Raw genomic sequence first — 21470 nt, forward strand, 5'->3', positions numbered from 1 at the left:
ATTCTAATTTACAAATAATTTTTTTTATCAAGAAAAATACGTCTTTGTGACGTCATAAGGGGTCGGATGAACTTCATTAAAGCTTGTCCACTCTAAATGACTTATTAATTCTACTTGCTGGTTTGAGTCAGGTATTGAATAACACGGGCTAATATTCGATATTCGAGTAGATACTATTATCATATCGAGCTTATACAGTGAAGGAACTACAGCACATGACTATGATCCGTTTTTTTTTTTTATATTTCAAGTAAAATAAAAACTATTCTAAGGAATAATGGATTGTCTTAGTTACGATGTGTGTGTGTGTGTGTGTGTGTGTGTGTGTGTGTGTGTGTGTGTGTGTGTGTAAACTTAGGCAACAACCAAATGGGAGTTCCGAGCATTTATGTGTTACTGATCAATAAAAAACCCAACTCTAATTTCGATGAAATTATACTTTAATGTTCAAGCTACTGAATTTTTTTTTTTAAAGGGAATTACATATATTTTTTTCAAGATATATAGAGACAGTCTCTTAACAGATGTTTTTTTATACAACATATTCTACCAGAGGAAGAAATTCTAACTACCAAATTATTATTCTTTAATAAAGAACAAATAGTACGTCTTTCAGTCGTCATAAGGAGTAGGATGAACTTTACAACTGTCTAAATGACTAATTCTCTTTGCTGGTTTGAGTGAGGTCAATATTGATTTTTGTGGGTTATATTGGATATTCAAATAGAAACTGTTATTATATTGAGTTTAGGTAGTGAAGAAATTGCATGGCTGTAATTCATATTTTGTTGCATTTCGAGTATAATGTGATTATTCCTAGGAATAATGAAATGTTTTGGCCAGGTACCTGACGCTACTAGAAGTTATCGAGGTTGAAATTCGTGTCCAACTGAGTAGGCCTACCAGGCAAGGACGTTGTCATTAGGCTCACACATGTCAAGATATTTTTAATTGCAAGAAAAGTTCCAAATAAATGAAGGATTTACACGTGGAAAATTTTCTCAAACAGAGTACAGGACAGGTCAGTACTTAGTCTACCCTCACCTTAACTACTAACTAACCTTACCTTATCACATCTCACCTCACCTCACCTGATCTTACCTTACCAGCATTAACCTTACTTACAGATACAAGTTCATCAGTGGTCATATAGTCATGAAATCAAGGTAACTATTAAAATAACTTTGGTGGAAAGGATTCATATAGAGATGAGGTAAAAACTGCCTAGGGAAGTGTAGATGGAATAGAGGAGACCAAAAACTTATCATTGATTCCACTTGGGGAATAACCAATGAATATTGATACTCCTGTACCCAAGAAAAAAACATTTTATCATAGTGGAGTAGGTAATTCAAAATGAGCAGATTTGCCAGTGACATGTATATGCACCTCTGTTCATCAATCAGAACGCTGCAGATCTTGATACAGGCGCATATACCTAAAACATTGAGAGGCTATGATTAGATTTGGACATATGCTCTCCAGTTGAGTGTAAAATAGTTATGTTTTAACAAATACCTTCTCTCAATATGCTCATCCCCTTGGAAAAGTATCTTTGTTGCCCATATTTAGCAACTTTATTTTTCATGTTTGAGTTTATAGTAATACAAATTTATTAATTCAACAGAACAAGAAGCACAAACAGTTCCTCAGTTTCACAACTTCCTGCTGGAAGTAGCTACAGTATGCCTTAACCTAACAGAGGAAAGTGGACTCCATTTAATAGCCCCTGCAGCTATAGAAAGATCTCAGTCTTTGACCTTCCAGACTTGGGTAAGGAATAATTTGAATTTATTGCATAGCCTTTGGGTTTGTTTGTGAAACAGTTATGGGATCAGAAGGGCTATTCCAGGTAGTTTAAACCCTTTGTTAAGTAAAGAGAAAGACCCGGAATTCTAGGATAGGTTATGTGATTGTTTTTATGGTATCTAAAGTCCATTTGTTGGTATTATTTTACTGTATTACAGGGCAATGTAACCTAGAATAAAACTACTTATTTCTATTGAAAAAATTCCGCCCTCTTCGAAAAGCCTTTCCTTCCCTATACATTACCTTCTTGGATGAATAATAAACGGAGGAAAAAACAAAACAGTACTGTGTAAGAGAATAAACTTTGGAGGCGCCATTGCAAAGGCTATGTCTCATGAAAAAATACGGTGATATTGAGCTGCGGCAATATTAGCGTAACATGATAACATTAGCAGTATTTTTCATTTATGTTTTGTCATTCTACTTGTCTGTTGTAGTTGCTCTCGTTCGTTGTTTGTACATAGCAGGTTTCGACCTTCTGCGCTAAAACCCCGCCTCCCTGTGCATAGACTCCTCCTCCACCAATAGGATTTCTTCTTTTCTAGCCATGAAATGTAATTAATCGACTTCACCCGCTTTATTCAAGTATATTACTTGATCCATTCCTTTTATGTAATACCCTCGTATACATATTACGTTTGACCCAAGAATTACTCGTTTTAATATCCGTATAAAACCACCTCATTTTATATTTCCATTAAATACTATTTATCATACACTCCATTTTATCTTGCTATATTACTTTTATACATTTTGTTATTACCTTGTCACACGCAGATTTCACATAAATACTTGCTCTGGACAAGTTTCCCATTCTGGTTCATTCATGTTTACTCTCTAGACTCTGTTGCTTTTCTGTTAACCAATCACGAACACATACGTATGAAAAGTTTGCACAGGGCGGCCTGGGTTAATATTTCCCAACCCCCACCTTCCAACAAACCCTTTTCTGTGGAAACCTTTGTCCTAGTCAGGTCTTTGTTAGTTCAAGTGATGTCTTTTTGCGTATTTTACGATGGAAGTTTTAGAAAACTTGAAACGACTGCAGTAATCCATACTTGAAAGTATTTCGGTGAATTCTAATGTTGATAATTTTCTTAAATCTCGTAATGTAATAGCCCAACGTTTACAGTGTTCCAAGTGCAGTAATAAACTAAGACTAAGAAGTTAAGATGTCACAGACTCAGTCCCAACACCCCGGTGATCCGCAAGTTTCGTCGTCGTGGTCATAAAAGTAAGTCAGTAATTTCTTTAATTTTAGGCTAATGTGTTATTTTACTAATTTGTTAGCGTGCGCAGCTCAACATTAAAGCTTGCCAGTGCATACGAGCTTGATGTTGTATTTTCCTGTGAGCGTAAGCGAGCCAGTGGCAGAACAAGAACCATTATATTTAAGAGTTGCTAATGTTATCGTAACATTGCTAATGTTAGCGTGCGCAGCTCAACATTACTGCTTGCCAGTACATACGAGCTTGATGTTTTATTTTCCTGCGAACGTAAGCGAGCGCTAATATTACCGTAGCATTGCTAACGTTAGCAATAACATCGTAACGTTGGTAACGCTTTGTAACATTGGTAACGTTGCTAATGTTAGCGTTTGCAGTACATACGTGAGTGAAGTGACACGGAATTTGAACAAGTCATTATATATAAACATTTTAACACAATATATATAACAAAAGACATTATATTTAAACATTTTAACAGAAAATGTATGTTTTCCTGTAGAAAATAACGTGATTTAACCGGTTTTCACCATTTCGTCAGTAATAACAGCAACCAGTTCGGCTACTTAAAGTTAGTCAAATTGGTTGTTCTGTTTGTTTGCGATTGAAATGAAGGTCAAATTCCGCCAAATCACGTTATTTACTACAGGAAAACATATTTTCTGTTTGGAATCAGAATCTGTAATACAGTAAAAATTTACCCATCTGTTCTTGCACTATATACAAACGCTTATGCTCTTTACAGTAGAGATATATTTTGGCGATTATGAAACTAGCCATTAAGCTTTTTTTCTTGGTGTAACTAACCTCTGTTAGTTAGCGGAGGCGGGGAATGGGGACTAGACCAGCCACGCCGCTCACACCGGCACTAGTAACAGAATGTAACTTTTTATTTTGGCTTGGTAGATTAAAGATATTTTCTTGCTCTGCTGTTAAAAACCTCTTGACCGTAATACGATTGAAGAGCAACTGGCGGAAAAGCTTAAAACTTTCTATTCGTTTTTCTTTTTCAGGTGTGTCTGCTCATGGGGATATAAAAACCATGTGTTTTTTTTTTTTTGCCGCTCATGAATGGCAGAGGTAAGGGACAGTGCCATTGCCCTATTGAGCAGGACAATGTCCTAGAGACTTACCATATACAGTATACAGTACATATGATCAGCGCCCAAGCCCCCTCTCCAACCAATCTAGGACCAAAGAGGGCCAGGCAATGGCTGCTGATGACTCAGCAGGTAGACCTATAAGCTCCCCCCTGTCCTTGGCTAATAAGGATGTTGAAGTTGCAGCAACCAAAGAAACTAACGAGTTTTAGCGGTACTCGAATTCCAGTGTGGCGATCACCAGTCAGGAACGTTACCACATCGGTCAACACAATCCTGGCATTGAAGAGTGCTGTTGTGTCACCTTCATGTCAACTGTGGAGACCTATCCTTACGGTATCTGGCCTACGTTTAGAGATCACTCTTGCACGCAGGAGTCTCCTTGTAGAGTGTATGGAGTAGTCGCGATCCCAGTGGCTGAGGTTTGGAAGGAGGTGGAAGAAGGCAAAGAGGTATTTTTCCTGTTCAGTTTCATCCTTGAAAGGGAAGAAACCTCGCCTTCAGACTCCATTGGTTCAACCTCTCCACACTGACTCGGCTTGGTGAGCTTACCCTAAGAGTTGGTTGAGTACGAGAGGCCCCCATTTGATTCCTGGACAACCGTGCATTTTGGGGGCCTCCAATGCTTCCCCTAGTGAAGTAGCACCGGCTGCCGTCGTAGGGGATTTTTCCCTGCTGACGCTTAGCCTTAGTTGGGGCTCATGGGTTCTCATTGCAAGGAAAGGCTACAGTACTTGAGGTCTTGTGGGTGGGTATGCAGCGGCAGCATATATGCTCCTCAGGGGTTGTTTCCGATCTTCCCCCTTGAGAGACTGTATGTTTTGCACCGAAAGAGTCTCTTGCGTATCCGACTGTCTCGACCTCAGGACCTGCTCGCCTCAACGTTCATTCTACTTTAGCGGGCGAACGTGAGCAGTTGCTGAGAAGTACTCTGCAGAGTTATTTGTCTGGGGTATCCCCCCGGCCTGAACACAGGGGCTAACTGACTACGTTCCAAGGACAGTTCATGGAGTAGATCTTCTGTCTGAGTTCGCACAGCCAAAGGAGAAACAGAGTGTACTGTCCTGAGGTCTACCTTCAAGTGTTGGACAGCTTCCCCTTCCGAGGGAGAGTTACCCTCCACCGGCCATTGTTCAGCAACCTTTCTGCTTGTGGGAAGAGTTGGCGACAGCAGTCACAGGGTGTTGATCATCCTTCCTGGCCGCAGGGATAGAGGGGCTTCTCCTGAATGGTTTCCCCCATGGGGATTCCACTGAAGGGTATTAGACTCGTCCATGCCCCGCTCTTGCTCTTCGGAGTGTAACTTTTTTGAGCTTGACGACGATGGAGTTAGGCGACTGTTTGCAGTCCCTGCTCCTTGCAGTCGTGTCTGTAGGACACAGCATGGCGCTCCTACACGAGGGGATCCATGTAGGAACAGGCCCTTAAGGCCAAAGTCCAGATCTTGCTAGATAAGAACAGTCTCCAAGAGGTCTTGGATGGGTTCCCAGGCTTCTAAAGTCTTCTATTTCTTGTAGAAAAGGCATCTGGAAGCTGGAGACAATGCATCAACCTCTAGCCTTTCGGCCCTGAACGACTTTGTCCGACAGACTGTTCAAGATGAAGACGGTCCGGATGGTCAAACCAGAAGACTTCATACATACATACATATACCAAGGCACTTCCCCCAATTTTGGGGGGTAGCCAACATCAAACAAATGAAACAAAAAAGGGGACCTCTCCTCTCTACATTCCTCCCAGCTTGACAAGGGGCTCAACCGAGTTTGGCTGGTACTGCTAGGGTGCCACAGCCCACCCTCCCCTGTTATATCCACCACAGATGAAGCTTCATAACGCTGAATTCCCTACTGCTGCTACCTCCGCAGTCATCCAAGGCACTGGAGGAAGCAGCAGGGCCTACCGGAACTGCGTCACAATTGCTCGCCATTCATTCCTATTTCTAGCACGCTCTCTTGCCTCTCTCACATCTATCCTCCTGTCACCCAGAGCTGCTTTCACTCCATCCATCCACCCAAACCTTGGCCTTCCTCTTGTACTTCTCCATCAACTCTTGCATTCATCACCTTCTTTAACAGACAGCCATTTTCCATTCTCTCAACATGGCCAAACCACCTCAACACATTCATATCCACTCTAGCTGCTAACTCATTTCTTACACTCGTTTTCACCCTCACTACTTCGTTCCTAACCCTATCTACTCGAGATACACCAGCCATACTCCTTAGACACTTCATCTCAAACACATTCAATTTCTGTCTCTCCGTCACTTTCATTCCCCACAACTCCGATCCATACATCACAGTTGGTACAATCACTTTCTCATACAGAACTCTTTACATTCATGCCCAACCCTCTATATTTTACTACTCCCTTAACTGCCCCCGACACTTTGCATCCTTCATTCACTCTCTGACTTACATCTGCTTCCACTCGACCATTTGCTGTAACAACAGACCCCAAGTACTTAAACTGATCCACCTCCTCAATTAACTCTCCATTCAACGTGACATTCAACCTCGCACCACCTTCCCTTCTCGTACATCTCATAACCTCACTCTTACCCACATTAACTCTCAACTTCCTTCTTTCACACACCCTTCCAAATTCTGTCACTAATCATCCAAGCTTCTCTTCTGCATCTGCAACTAGTACAGTATCATCCGCAAACAACAACTGATTTACCTCCCATTCATGGTCATTCTCGCCTACCAGTTTCAATCCTCGTCGAAGCAATCGAGCATTCACCTCTCTCACCACTCCATCAACATACAAGTTAAACAACCATGGTGACATCACACATCCCTGTCTCAGCCCCACTCTCACCGGAAACCAATTGCTCACTTCATTTCCTATCCTAACACATGCTTTTCTACCTTTGTAGAAACTTTTCACTGCTTGCAACAACCTTCCACCAACTCCATATACTGTAACCTCATCACATTCCACATTGCTTCCCTATCAACTTACGCTTTCTCCAGATCCATAAACGCAACATACACCTCCTTACCTTTTGCTAAATATTTCTCGCATATCTGCCTAACTGTAAAAATCTGATTCATATAACCCCTGCCTCTTCTAAAACCACCCTGTACTTCTAAGATTGCGTTCTCTGTTTTATCCTTAATCCTATTAATCAGTACTCTACCATACACTTTTCCAACTACACTCAACAAAATAATACCTCTTGAATTACAACACTCATGCACATCTCCCTTACCCTTTTATAGTGGTACAATACATGCACAAACCCAATCTACTGGTACCATTGACAACACAAAACACATATTAAACAATCTCACCAACCATTCAAGTACAGTCACACCCCCTTCCTTCAACATCTCAGCTCTCACACCATCCAAACCAGATGCTTTTCCTACTCTCGTTTCATCTAGTGCTCTCCTCACTTCCTCTCTTGTAATCTCTCTCTCATTCTCATCTCCCATCACCGGCACCTCAACACCTGCAACAGCAATTATATCTGCCTCCCTATTATCCTCAACATTCAGTAAACTTTCAAAATATTCCGCCCAACTTTTCCTTGCCTCCTCTCCTTTTAACAACCTTCCATTTCCAGCTTTCACTGTCTCTTCAATTCTTGAACCAGGTTTCTTTACTCTCTTCACTTCTTTCCATAAAGATGTTTATTTTCAGATCCCCATTCATCCTTCATCGAAGTAGTACCTAAGATTCACATTATGAGGAAAAACATACCAATTCGAGGTGTTGTCTCTTCAATTCTTGAACCAGGCTTCTTTACTCTCTTCACTTCTTTCCATAAAGATGTTTATTTTCAGATCCCCATTCATCCTTCATCAAAGTAGTACCTAAGATTCACATTATGAGGAAAGACATACCAATTCGAGGTGTTGTCTCTTCAATTCTTGAACCAGGCTTCTTTACTCTCTTCACTTCTTTCCATAAAGATGTTTATTTTCAGATCCCCATTCATCCTTCATCAAAGTAGTACCTAAGATTCACATTATGAGGAAAGACATACCAATTCGAGGTGTTGTCTCTTCAATTCTTGAACCAGGCTTCTTTACTCTCTTCACTTCTTTCCATAAAGATGTTTATTTTCAGATCCCCATTCATCCTTCATCAAAGTACAGTAGTACCTAAGATTCACATTATGAGGAAAGACATACCAATTCGAGGTGTTGTCTCTTCAATTCTTGAACCAGGCTTCTTTACTCTCTTCACTTCTTTCCATAAAGATGTTTTTTTCAATATTAAACTTAGCCGGTGATCATATAGCTGTCAGCTCTGCTGCCCGACAGAAAAACCTAAGGACAAAATACGCCAGCGATCGCTATACAGGTGGGGGTGTACATCAACAGCGCCATCTGTCGAGCAGGTACTCAAGTACTCCATGTCAACACAGAATCAATTTTCTCTCTGTCGTGCCACTGGCAAGACCTACTAAATACGCTGTTACTAACTGGCTTTGTTTTCACAACTATTTGGTGAAGTACACTATTCCAGTTTTGAGCTTTCGCTATGCAGGGGTTTTATCTTCATCTCAAAACTTGAACTCGTTTTAATTATGGTGACAAAGAGAGTATGGACTCTCTTTCACTTTTAAATGGCCGACCCTTCCCTTAGACGGAAGTGTGTTTAGGTTTTTAGTAATTTTGCTTATCACGTTATAGATCTATATATTTTATTTCTCTCCGCCTTTATTAGGCCTCTTCGATTAACTTTCCATTTATTTTAAACATATAAAAATAAATTTTTATGTTTTGTTTATATGCGACCTTTCCTGATAGTAGGCGGTCCTAACTTGGAACCGAAGTTAATCAACGTTGAGCCCGTTATATCGTATTTAACCTTTAAAGAATTTAAAACTTTTTAAATTTAATGTTTTATGAAAGAATTTCTTTGATAGTCTTCGTACTGTTTTCAAAGATGAACTAACGTTTAGTTTTTTAGACTACGCAGTTGTTGACGTTCAGGACGTTCAACATGCGCTCTATCGTTACGATAGAGAGAGAGTGTATCACGGTTTCACTTTGCAGGAAGAGTAAATCGATTCTGACGTTTCGTTCATTCTTTCTTAGCTTAAATGGTTTAAATTCTAAATTAAAGGAACTTTTTATTTGGAAAACCTTTCATTTTTTTCCTTTAGCCATATAACATGTTTTTTTGACGATATATAATTGGGCTCTTCTCTCAGGTGCGAAATCAAGAGAGAAAGAGAGAGATAGATAGAGACGGAGGGAGAGAGAGAAAAAAAAAAAAATAAAAAATAAAACGTTCCGTTCAAGCGGGTAACGTTGTTCTCGTGTACTCTCCTCCCTAGTCGCTGTACGGGGAAGAAGGTAAAACGTTTCTAGGGTTTTATTCTTGTCCCCAGGCTATGTGCGGTGAGAGATTGTAAACGTAGTTTAATTGAACTAGTGTTTAGTCTCTTTCCCAGCCACTGAATTCTTTATCCTTATATGTTTTCTGTTTTTGCTAGTATTAATGAGCTGCATTATACGACTGTTTTCGCAATTACTACCTTTTAATGAAGGGTAGAATTGCGTGTTTCAGGTAGAAATCAGTAAAAGTTTCGATTTCAGTGAAATAAGTGCAATACAGAAAATCGAAGTGATAAAGTGATATGCGCAAAGTGTTACAGTGTTGCGTCCGAGGGTTCGTCTGTTCGTGCCTGTCGTTCACCTAGTCCGGGACCTCTTGCAAGCTCCCAAGCCCAGGGGAGAAGTAATGTCGAACGACTTATGGGTTCGTCAGGCCTTGATCAACGAACAGACGTTTCCCTCCGTGGTTTCGGGCGTATCTACCCAAGATCGCCCCACCCACACAAAGACGAGAGAGCCCATTTACTTCTCGTCTGCGGAAGAGGTTTCTCGTAAGAAACCATGGACCAAGGTCTCGCAGCTTATTAAGTGCAAGTCGGTCCCTTCCGCGCAAGTCCAACGGCCCAGTTGTAGCCACTGGGTCAGTTCGGACTCGCTGCAGTCTTCCGACGACTGCTCACCTCCTTAGAGAGGCAAAGCGGTACCGCAACAGGCAGTAACTCCGTCTGTTGCCGCACCAGCTGTTGTAGACCCTGAGTGGTCTTTGCTGCAGTCTATGCAGACTCAGTTAGCTGCTGTTATGCAGGAGTATCGTGCGGAGAAGGTTGACGCTGCACCCGTTAGCCTACAACCTACCATGGTTGTGCGCCCAGCAGACGCTGAGGCTGCCTGCTCCCACACTCCAGCTGTGAGAGCTCCTCCACCCATGCGCAGTCGACCCTGCCAGACGCATGCTGACGTTCACAGACGCACGGAACCCTCCGTTGATGTTCGTGTGCTACCACAACAACAGGAGGGTAGAGTTAAGCTGCCGTGTTTTGACGCGGTGCGTCAACCTCCGCATTCTAGAGTTGTTTTGACTGCTCAGTATAGACAGTCAAAGTAGTCTCGAGTGAACACTGTATGTCCTCACGCTCCTGTTGTGGTTGACAGTTCAGTTGTTGACAGTTCACAGTCTATCAAGCAGTTACATGACGTTGCCTTCTGGTCTGCTACTAATGCACCAGTGCTGTATGTCCTCACGCACCTGTTGTGGTTGACAGTTCTGTTTTTGACAGTTCACAGACTGTCAAGCAGTTACATGACGTTGCCTTCTGGTCTGCTACTAATGCACCAGTGCTGTATGTCCTCACGCACCTGTTGTGGTTGACAGTTCAGTTTTTGACAGTTCACAGACTGTCAAGCAGTTACATAACGTTGCCTTCTGGTCTACTGCTAATGCACCAGTGAGACCCTCACTGAGATAACCTAGCTTTTCTCGGACAAGGTTCCTGTAGATGAGAAAGTGCTGTTCTCCCTCCTACTGATATTCCTTTGAGGACTCTGTCATTTGGAGAGGAGCCTTAAGCTGCTTAGCCTCCTATGGACTTTAATTAAATCATGATGATTTTTTAAGGATCTTCGTCCGGATCTTGTAACTGCTGCTCCTCGTTCGCCTAACGTCAGAACTTACACTAGGCCTAGCTACTTCGAAGCCGTTGTTGTTAAGCTAGTGCTCTCTCGCTCTCCTAGAGAGCGTTACGTTGGCTAGGCGACTGGTTTTTGCACCAGGAGGAGTTTTAGGGATACAGCCTTTGATTTTCCTTCTTTTAAACTGGCTTATAGAGCGAGAGTCTGATAGGACACGAGAGAAGTTCTCGGCTTGGGAGTTCATGCCTCTGCCCAGATAGACTTCTCAATTCTGGTAGACTCGCCCTGGCGCCTAGCCAGGAGACGCTCCAAGTTGTTTACAGGTCAACTTCTCAACTTTTGCGAGCCTTTGAAGTTTTGCTGTACTATTATGTCACACATAACAAGGCTTCCGGGGATGGTAAATGGTTCCGCCTCAGTCGCTAACCCCGTCTGTTGCCACACCTGCTCCCGTAGACCCTAAATAGGCTTTGCTGCAAGACATGCAGTCCAAGCTTGTGTCCTTGATAGAGGACTTTAATACGGAGAAGAACCTTCTGGCCAACAACCTTCCAACCGGTGGGTTGTGCGCCCTGTTGACGCTGAGGTATCCTACTCGCGTCTGCCAGTTGAGGTGGTTCCTCCACCGATGCGACCCAGTGTGGGTTGCCAGTCGCACGTTGACGTTAAGCGACGCTCGGAGGTGGTTGTTGACGTTCAGTGTCACTAGGAAGACGTTCAACAACCAGCAGAGGTGACTTGTTGTGACGCAGTGCGTCAACCTCAGCAACCCAGTAGGGTGTTGACTGCACAACCCAGACAGTCTAGACAGTTTCGGGTTGACGCTGTACTTCCTCGCGCACCCATGGTTGTTGACAGTTCACAGACTGTGCAGCAGTGCCATGATATTGCGTCCGGCTCCGTCACGCATCCACCAGTCATCCGTGGATCAATTTGTGTCACTAGGAAGACTACACCTCCGTCCTCTTCTATACCATCTAGCTTTTCACTGGAAAAAGGACAAGACGCTAGAAGCGGTCTCGATCCCGGTTTCCGGAAAGATAAAGTCTGGTCTGACTTGGTGAAAGGACTATATCAACCTTAGAGAGGGTCTTCCCCTGACTGTTCAGACTCCCAACCACGTTCTCTTCTCGGACGCATCGGACGTAGGCTGGGGTGCGACATTAGACGGTAGGGAATGCTCGGGATTATGGAACTCGAGTCAAAGGACAATGCATTTCACTGCAAGGAGCTACTGGCAGTACGTCTGACCTGGAAAAGCTTCAGGTCTCTCTTTCAAGGCAAAGTGGTGGAGGTGAACTCGGACAACACCACGGCTTTGGCGTACATCTCCAAGCAAGGAGGGACCTACTCTCTGACATGGTACGAGATCGCAAGGGACCTCCTCACCTGGTCAAAAGGTCTAGACATTTCACTAGTAACGAGGTTCATCCAAGGCAACTTGAATGTCATGGCAGATTGTCTCAGTCGGAAGGGACAAATAATTCCAACAGAATGGACCCTCCAAAAGGATGTTTGCAAGAGACTTTGGGCCACCTGGGGCCAGCCAACCATAGATCTCTTCGCAACCTCGATGACCAAGAGGCTCCCAATATTTTGCTCACCAATCCCGGACCCAGCAGCAGTTCATATAGATGCCTTTCTACTAGATTGGTCACATCTAGATCTATATGCATTCCCTCCGTTCAAGATTGTCAACAAGGTACTGCAGAAGTTCGCCTCTCACGAAGGGACAAGGTTGACGCTAGTTGCTTCCCTCTGGCCCGCGAGAGAATGGCTCACCGAGGTATTTCGATGGCTAGTAGACGTTCCCAGAACGCTTCCCCTAAGGGTGGACCTTCTACGTCAGCCACGCGTAAAGAAGGTACACCAAGGCCTCCACGCTCTTCGTCTGACTGCCTTCAGACTTTCGAAAGACTCTCGAGAGCTAGAGGCTTTTCGAAGGAGGCAACCAGAGGGATTGCTAGAGCAAGGAGAACATCCACCCTTAGAGTCTACCAATCGAAGTGGGAAATCTTCCGAAACTGGTGCAAGTCAGTATCCGTATCCTCGACCAGTACCTCTGTAATTCAAATAGCTGACTTTCTCTTATATCTGAGGAAAGAAAGATCTCTTTCAGCTCCCAATATCAAGGGTTACAGAAGCATGTTGGCATCAGTCTTCCGTCACAGAGGCTTAGATCTTTCCAACAATAAAGATCTACAGGACCTCCTTAAGTCTTTTGAGACCACGAAGGAGCGTCGTTTGGTTACACCTGGTTGGAATTTAGACGTGGTACTAAGATTCCTTATGTCAGACAGGTTCGAACCTCTTCAATCAGCCTCCTTGGAAGATCTCACCTTTAAGACACTTTTCCTGATATGCTTAGCCACAGCTAAAAGAGTCAGTGAGATTCATACCTTCAGCAAGAACATCGGATTCTCATCCGAAACGGCTACATGTTCTACAACTTGGTTTTCTAGCCAAACACGAGCTGCCTTCTCGGCCTTGACCAATATCGTTCGATATTCCAAACTTATCGTATGGTTGGAAATGAACTAGAAAGAGTCTTATGTCCTGTAAGAGCTCTTAAGTTCTGTTTAAAACCTTTACGAGGCCCGTCTGAAGCTTTATGGTGTTCAGTTAAGAATCCATCTTTGCCTATGTCAAAGAATGCTTTATCCTATTTTATCAGACTGTTAATACGAGAAGCTCATTCCCATCTGAATGAGGAAGACCAAGCTTTGCTGAAGGTAAGGACACACGAAGTTAGAGCTGTCACAACTTCCGTGGCCTTTAAACAAATTAGATCTCTGCAAAGTATATTCGACGCAACCTATTGGAAAAGCAAATCAGTGTTCGCGTCTTTTTATCTTAAGAATGTCCAGTCTCTTTACGAGAACTGCTACACTCTGGGACCATTCGTAGCAACGAGTGCAGTAGTGGGTGAGGGCTCAACCACTACAATTCCCTAATTCCATAACCTTTTTTAATCTTTCTCTTGAAATGTTTTATTATTGTTTTTGGGTTGTCCGGAAGGCTAAGAAGCCTTTCGCATCCTACTTGATTTGGCGGGTGGTCAAAGTCATTTCTTGAGAAGCGCCTAGATTAGAGGTTTTGATGAGGTCCTTTAGTATGGGTTGCAACCCTTCATACTTCAGCTCCTAGGAGTCGCTCAGCATCCTATGAGGATCGCGAGGCTCAGTAAGGAAGACGTACTTAAAAAGGCAGAGTAATTGTTCAAGTCGACTTCCTTACCAGGTACTTATTTATTTTATGTTTGTTATTTTGAATAACTGCTAAAATGAAATACAAAATACTTAGCTCATAATAATGTCAACATGTAATGCTGGTCTCTACCCACACCCCTGGGTGTGAATCAGCTATATGAACACCGGCTAAGTTTAATATTGAAAAATGTTATTTTCATTAGTAAAATAAATTTTTGAATATACTTACCCGGTGATCATAAATTAAAGGACCCTCCCTTCCTCCCCAATAGAGACCCAGTGGGCAGAGGAGAAAATTGGTTCTGTGTTGACATGGAGTACTTGAGTACCTGCTCGACAGATGGCGCTGTTGATGTACACCCCCACCTGTATAGCGATTGCTGGCGTATTTTGTCCTTAGGTTTTTCTGTCGGGCAGCAGAGCTGACAGCTATATGATCACCGGGTAAGTATATTCAAAAATTTATTTTACTAATGAAAATAACATATTTTCAGATCCCCATTCATCCTTCATCAAAGTAGTACCTAAGATTCACATTATGAGGAAAGACATTCCAATTTGAGGTGCTGTGCTTTGGTGTGTCCACAGCACCAAAGGTGTTCACATGGATCTTTACCCTAGTGTCCACCTGGGCTCTCAAGAACGGCATTTGTCTCCTGCAATATCTGGATGATTGGCTGGTTCTAGCAGACTCGAGGGAGACCCTTCTCCATCGAGAGAGACTTCTCGCCTTCTACCAGGATCTTGGGATCGTTGTAAATTTAGAGAAGTCGTCCCTGCAACCTTCGCAAGAGATGATATATCTAGTAATGAAGATCATGAACAAACTAGGCAAATCTTCCTATCCAAAGAACGAGTAGAGAGAATGAAACTGGTAGTTCACCCGTTTCTCTTGCAGGCAGCCTTGCCAGCAGTTCTTTGGGAAAGACTCCTGTGGCACCTGACCTCCTTGGAGAAGTTGGTCCCCAACTGTCGCATATGCATTCGCGCTCTACAGTGGCAGGAAGACCTTTTGGTTTCAGTATCTTGACCTTTTGAACACCTTGGTTCTGATAGGATCAGAGGAAAAGTGACTTGTTTGGTGGGTGTCAGACACCAAACTGCTTAGGGGAGCACTGTAGGCCTTTTGTCTCCTAACCTGAAATTGATGCTCTTCATGAATAAATCAAAAGAAGGATGGGGGCTCACCTGTTGCACCTCACGCCCTCTGGGCCTTTGTCTGAAGCCGAGTGATAGTGCCGCATAAACCTCTTGGAAATGAGGACAACTTTTCTAGCCCTCAAGCAATTCCATCAGCTCCTTTCAGGTCACTCTTTGGTACTGATGAATGACAACACCATAGTAGTGTCACACAAATAGACAAGGAGGTATTTTTTCATAGCACCTTTGCCATTTAGCTGTAGAATTCCTCAGATGTACTGAAGACAACTTGGTAGCCCCAACAGCCTGTTGTGCCAGGGTGTAACTTCCACATGCATTCAGCCCAGATCATGATGGTTACTGGACAGAGGGAAACAAATCCTGTAGTATGAGTGTCTGTTCATACCTTTAAGTGTGCTCGGTCTAGGCGCATAGTCAGCTGACTTAGTGCATACTGCTGGTCAAAAGAAAATAGGGCCACTGCCCTTCCTTTTCCCCAATTGGACATTTGGTCCTTTAAGACCAATCGATAGGAGTTATATATGAGTTTCTCCTACCATTTATCTCCCTGTCGAAGAGTGTTGCCCGATCTTTAACTGAGGACGAAGAAAGAGGCACCAAGATTATGTGCTACTTTACTTTTATCTTAGCTGTTCATGATCACGTACATTTAGGGAGCACCACCCCGCTGTTCATGATCGCGTGCATACAGGGGAGCACCACCTCGCATGTTCCTACGGGAGCACCATCTCACTTGTTCCCGCACCCATTAGAGCGTTAGTAGGCCTTAGCATGCTACTAGGTGTTGGAACTCTCTGAAAGTACTGTACTGTAATGCTATCTCATCTGTTTGAGTTCATATGTTCCTATGGGGGCCACCATCTTACCTGCTCGCAATTGATTGTGCGCCATCTCATTTGCTGGGGATCGCGCACTGTCTCGCCTGGTTGCAATTGTGCATTACCTCACCTACTTGCTAGAGCGTGCTCGAATGGGAGCACTTCCTTTAGCATGTTAGGTTTTTGGTCTTACAGCACTCATTCATCTTACTCAGAGCATTCACATGCTTGTGTGTTACTATCAGTTTGTTTACAAGTTCACTCACTGATGGGCAAGTGAGTTTCTGATGTACCGAAACTGTTTCACAACCTAGATCTTCACACACTCAAGAGACCAATCCAGGATGTTATAGCTTTCATTGCTCTGAGATTTTACCAGACACCATGATTTTCCAATTCATTTCCATAATAGGGTTTGGAACAAGTAACTTCTTAGATCCAATCTCAGCACTCAAACAAGCATCGAGATGCCACATGGTGCTCTTATGGCTGTTGGCAAGGACCCTAGCCAGCTAAGTACAGTCTCTAACATGACTCTGCTATGTGCCATATGATGTCAACCTCTCCCATTTGCTCTCCAAAAGGTAAAGCACCTGTACCCTTTAGAATGAGGGCAAACAGAAGTTCAGTCATCAAAGAAGACCAGCCAATTCTCATTAATCCTGTCATCTTCTACTGGGTATTGCCCCATTCTATTTGTGGATTAGCTTGCAAATATTTTACAAGAAGAATGGATTCTTGATAGATTTTCAAGATCTTCAAAACTTAATCTACAATTACTAGGGTAATTGCACATACTGTATTTGTGAGTTATAAAAGGGATTTTGACGAAAGAAAAATCTATTTCTGGGTGAGGGACCTGTGTCGCCCAGTGAAATGCTCCTTAAAGCACCATTTCTAAGGTATAAATACTGCTAAATATACCAGAGAAAAAAGTTGCATGGAATGCCAGGAATATACCCAGCTCGCTCACCCTTATAGGGTGTCGGTATAAAAAATGGTGCGAGTGAAACCACTACCAGAGGTCCCTTTCCAGTTAGACTTCACCCTCCTCAACATCCCCCGTTACTACAAGGTGTTGTTCTCTACAGCTACTCCCCCCCCCACTACCACTATCCATCCTTCTCCCCTTATTCCTACTAGCACCCCAAGTTTGGGCCAGCCTAGGGTGAGGAAAAAGGAGGGTGGGTTCACTGGGAGACACAGGTCCCTCGCCCAGAAATAGATTTTTCCTTCGTCAAAATCCCTTTTCTGGGCTCTACCTGTGTCGCTTCGTTAAATAGTAACAGAGAATTGGTCCCATAAGCTTGGAAATATACAAAAATTTAAGGAACTGAATTAAAAATAGATTAATTTAATTAAGAGTGTTTTACTAATAATCCTTAGTATACCAATCTCTTAATTACAACCCAAATAAAGGTCAATGTTAAGGTAGGGGGAATAGGCAAGGCAGGTGCTGCCCTGCTCCTTATTAGGAGACAAGGCACTAAGAGGGAAAAATATATATGAAGATAGGACCCTGTTATAATGGTTTTGTTAAATCTGGAGGAACCTCTATATCTTTTTAATTCTTCAAAATTCATGTGACGAAAATAATTGACTGATGTTGCTACAGCTTGGATCTCTTGGGCATGTGGGACAGATTCCGGCTTGGTTCGTTTAATAAAATAAAGAATCCATTGTCTGATTCCTTTCAGGGAAATGGTTCCTCCATCCTCTCTGATAAACAAAGGTCCTGAAGACTTTTAAGAAGTTCTATTTAAATAGTTTCCAGAGTGTTAACTGGGCACAGAGATAGATCCTGTGGAAGTGGGACAAACTTCCACTGGGACCATCTATTCTGTGGATCCTCATTCTTTTCTAAGAATTTTCTATTTAGAGAGAATAAAATTCTACCAGAAGAAAGAAAATCAAAATGATTTGGTGCTCCTGAAGTATTACTAGTCAGCAGTCAGGGTTTCCCTTACCTTCAAGATTTGTTGGAGCAGCAGTACAGGATGATCTACCCTGGTAGCTGCATGATGATTCTCATTCAGAAGCTGCTCCTTTTTTGGGAATCTGCTGTCCACAAACGTATCTGTTGAGGGATGGGGCGCCCACCTTCGTAATATTTCTATCGTGGGGATATGATCTATGAAAAAAATGCACATGCTTTTAAATCTACCAGTAATGTATATAGTGTGGATACTTGGTTACCTTACAAGACTTCCAAGGGGTTTGGTAAAGCTGATGATTTGCAGTGCTTCCGTTTGCAAATTTCATCCAAGGAGAACTGTTTGAGCATACACCCTCAGTTTATAGGGTCTTGATGTTAAAATCAATTATGATCCATGCATTATTGTGTAGCATAAAGGCTTCTTACTCCATGTTATCACCATTGCTTGAGCTGCTCTCTATTCAATTGGACAAGAAAGTTCAATTATTCTGCTTCCCAGTTCCAGTCCATCAGTAGCGTTCAATGACGCCTTCCAATATCCCAAGAAATTTTAGATACTACATCTTTTCCTCCCATTTTTACATTTCACCAATTACTCAGCAGTCGGTTGAAGACATGAGGTATGGCATGACCCTGATAGCTTCTAAACGGCTACATACAAGTATCCGGATGAGAGAAAAGCTCTCCTCATGTACACGATGAAGGATACCGCTGAGTCCTCCTTGGTTCAGAAGCTCATGGTCAGGACTTTGAACCTTGCTGCTCATGATTTCAAGTCTTTCTGCATCAAAACTTGTCATGAAGGGAAATTTTGTGATTCTTTATGTTCTATTTATGTATAGATATTATTTATGCTTTCAAGAGGAGTCAAAAGTAAAAGATTTGCAGTATATTAGTTTGTATTTGAAAGGTGTCCATTATTAACTCTGAATTTCCAAATACTAACTTTTAAATCTGTGGTTCAAAGAAGCTGATCTCAGTATATCAAACTCTTTATAATCTTTGGTAACTTCATGCCTGATACCTTGAGAAAAACTGAAAGCAGTATCAAGATGCAGAGATATTTAGCAAAAATGGATCACCTCCACTTCATTTTAGTGCCTCCCTTTTCAGGCATAAAATGAATGGATTTTGCGACAAATCTCCGTATTACTGTTGTGTTGTGACTTTTTTTACTGTAATATTTGCTCTATTATTCAGTCTGTTTCCTTTGAGGGATTCTGCTGTCAGTGCACTCCATGAAGTGCATTGAAGGTATGAATTAAGGATAACTTTGTTCAACATCTATCCACTTTTACTTCCTAGCGTACCTAGTTCCATTTTAGGCTGAATGGCCTCCTTGATACTAGCAATGTGCCATATGGCCACTATCGATAAATCATCATGATACAGTACTCACATTGTGTACCTGTTGGCAGATTTATACCCTTTGTCTACCAACTCACATTTTAGGCTGTGCCATGGAATGCTTAGCTAACAGCATATCAATAGCAAGTACTTGGTAAGGTCTAACAGTAGCTAAGAGGATAAATTTTTCTATACAGTAATTAGCTTACTACTATCCTTCAGAAAATTAAACCTCGCTGGCTTTGAACATAAGTATACTAAAACTGAGTACATTGAAAATTTTTCTGATAGCAAGATATTTAAAAAGATTATAATGTCCTCCATCTTTTATACTTGTACTCGAGACATTACCATAGATATATACCGGCAATTATACCTAATTTTTTTTCACCTTTATGATTGTGAGATTTTAATCTTATTCACGTCTTAATACTTCAGATGCAATATATCTGCTGCAATGACAATACTGTTAACCTTATCAAAAATAGTACTCGTAAAGCCATTGTTTAAAGAGTAGGGTTGATATGAAAGCACATCTCTCATACATGGCTGCTACTACAGGTATAGTTGCAGATAATTATCCAAGTTGAATTGTCTTATTCTTGTTTTTACTAACTCAGATTATTGGCATTGTTCTTCCTTCAGATATTTTTTGTTCAAATCACAGCACAGTCAAGTTTAAGGTTCAAATGGATAATCCTAAAAAGTGACTGTGTATCAAATTAATTATCAAGTCAGGTTATGACTTGAAGGTTAAGAACATTTGGAGTAAAGATATTTTGTTTTTCTTTCAGATTTGTTTATTTATCTGCTCATTTGAAATCCAAAAAGTTGAAGCCAGTAAAGAAAAAACTTTCTAGAGGCAACCTAATTCCCCTGTTATGGGAAGGAGAGGGAAGCCAAAGGAACGTTGAAGGCACAAGATTAAATTAATCGTATCTATAGCAAAGCTGATAACAGAGATGGAGGCTGTAAGATTCAATTGGCATCAGTTTAAAGATAAGTTTGACTTTTCACCAATTTTGATTTTTTTAATAGAAATTTATACATCTGATAGGTTACAGAGTAGGTAATAAATATTTATGTAACATAGTTTAAATACAGAGTACAATCTAGTGTTCAAAATTCACCATCTGAAAAAGTTGAGTATTACAGAAATTCTCTTGAAAGTGACATTGCTCTCAAATTATTTTTAGGAGTGTTGGTCGTAGATTTCATTATTTATATAAATTATTAGTCATATACTGTATCTGTATATTATCAGGTTAAAAGGGTAAATTCTCTAAATTCTCTAATATAAGATTAGATAGGATACTTTCATTGGTCATAGATTTTAAATTCTCTGCCTTAGGGCCATAGAATGCTATATTTCTTAAATCTGTGGTATGATACTTGTCTAGTAATTAATAATAATATTGCCTTGGAATTCATAACATTTTAGCAAAAATGAAGAGAATATTATTGATTGATTGTAAGTCTACTATCTCACTTCTCATATGACCAAAACTTAAGTTATTCATAAACAGATTAAACCTGGGATCCCTTGTTTGATGCTTGAGTTAAGTCCAACAGCTTGATGACTATGATAGGGTATATTTGATTGATATTACAATTTTCAATATTAAACTTAGCCGGTGATCATATAGCTGTCAGCTCTGCTGCCCGACAGAAAAACCTAAGGACAAAATACGCCAGCGATCGCTATACAGGTGGGGGTGTACATCAACAGCGCCATCTGTCGAGCAGGTACTCAAGTACTCCATGTCAACACAGAACCAATTTTCTCTCTGTCGTGCCACTGGCAAGACCTACTAAATACGCTGTTACTAACTGGCTTTGTTTTCACAATTATTTGGTGAAGTACACTATTCCAGTTTTGACCTTTCGCTATGCAGGGGTTTTATCTTCATCTCAAAACTTGAACTCGTTTTGGAT

General features: G+C 41.7%; 1 long non-coding RNA gene across 1 annotated transcript; it reads left to right on the plus strand.

Moving 5' to 3' along the window:
- Positions 1–848: 848 nt before the first annotated feature.
- On the plus strand, positions 849–20549 carry LOC137641976 (uncharacterized). The gene is made up of 3 exons (XR_011044621.1): positions 849–1021; positions 1628–1773; positions 20330–20549. It is a non-coding gene; the product is annotated as an uncharacterized lncRNA (long non-coding RNA).
- The last annotated feature ends 921 nt before the right edge of the window (positions 20550–21470 follow it).

The sequence above is a fragment of the Palaemon carinicauda genome, chromosome 6, assembly GCF_036898095.1.
Source record: "Palaemon carinicauda isolate YSFRI2023 chromosome 6, ASM3689809v2, whole genome shotgun sequence".
Lineage (NCBI taxonomy): Eukaryota > Metazoa > Arthropoda > Malacostraca > Decapoda > Palaemonidae > Palaemon > Palaemon carinicauda.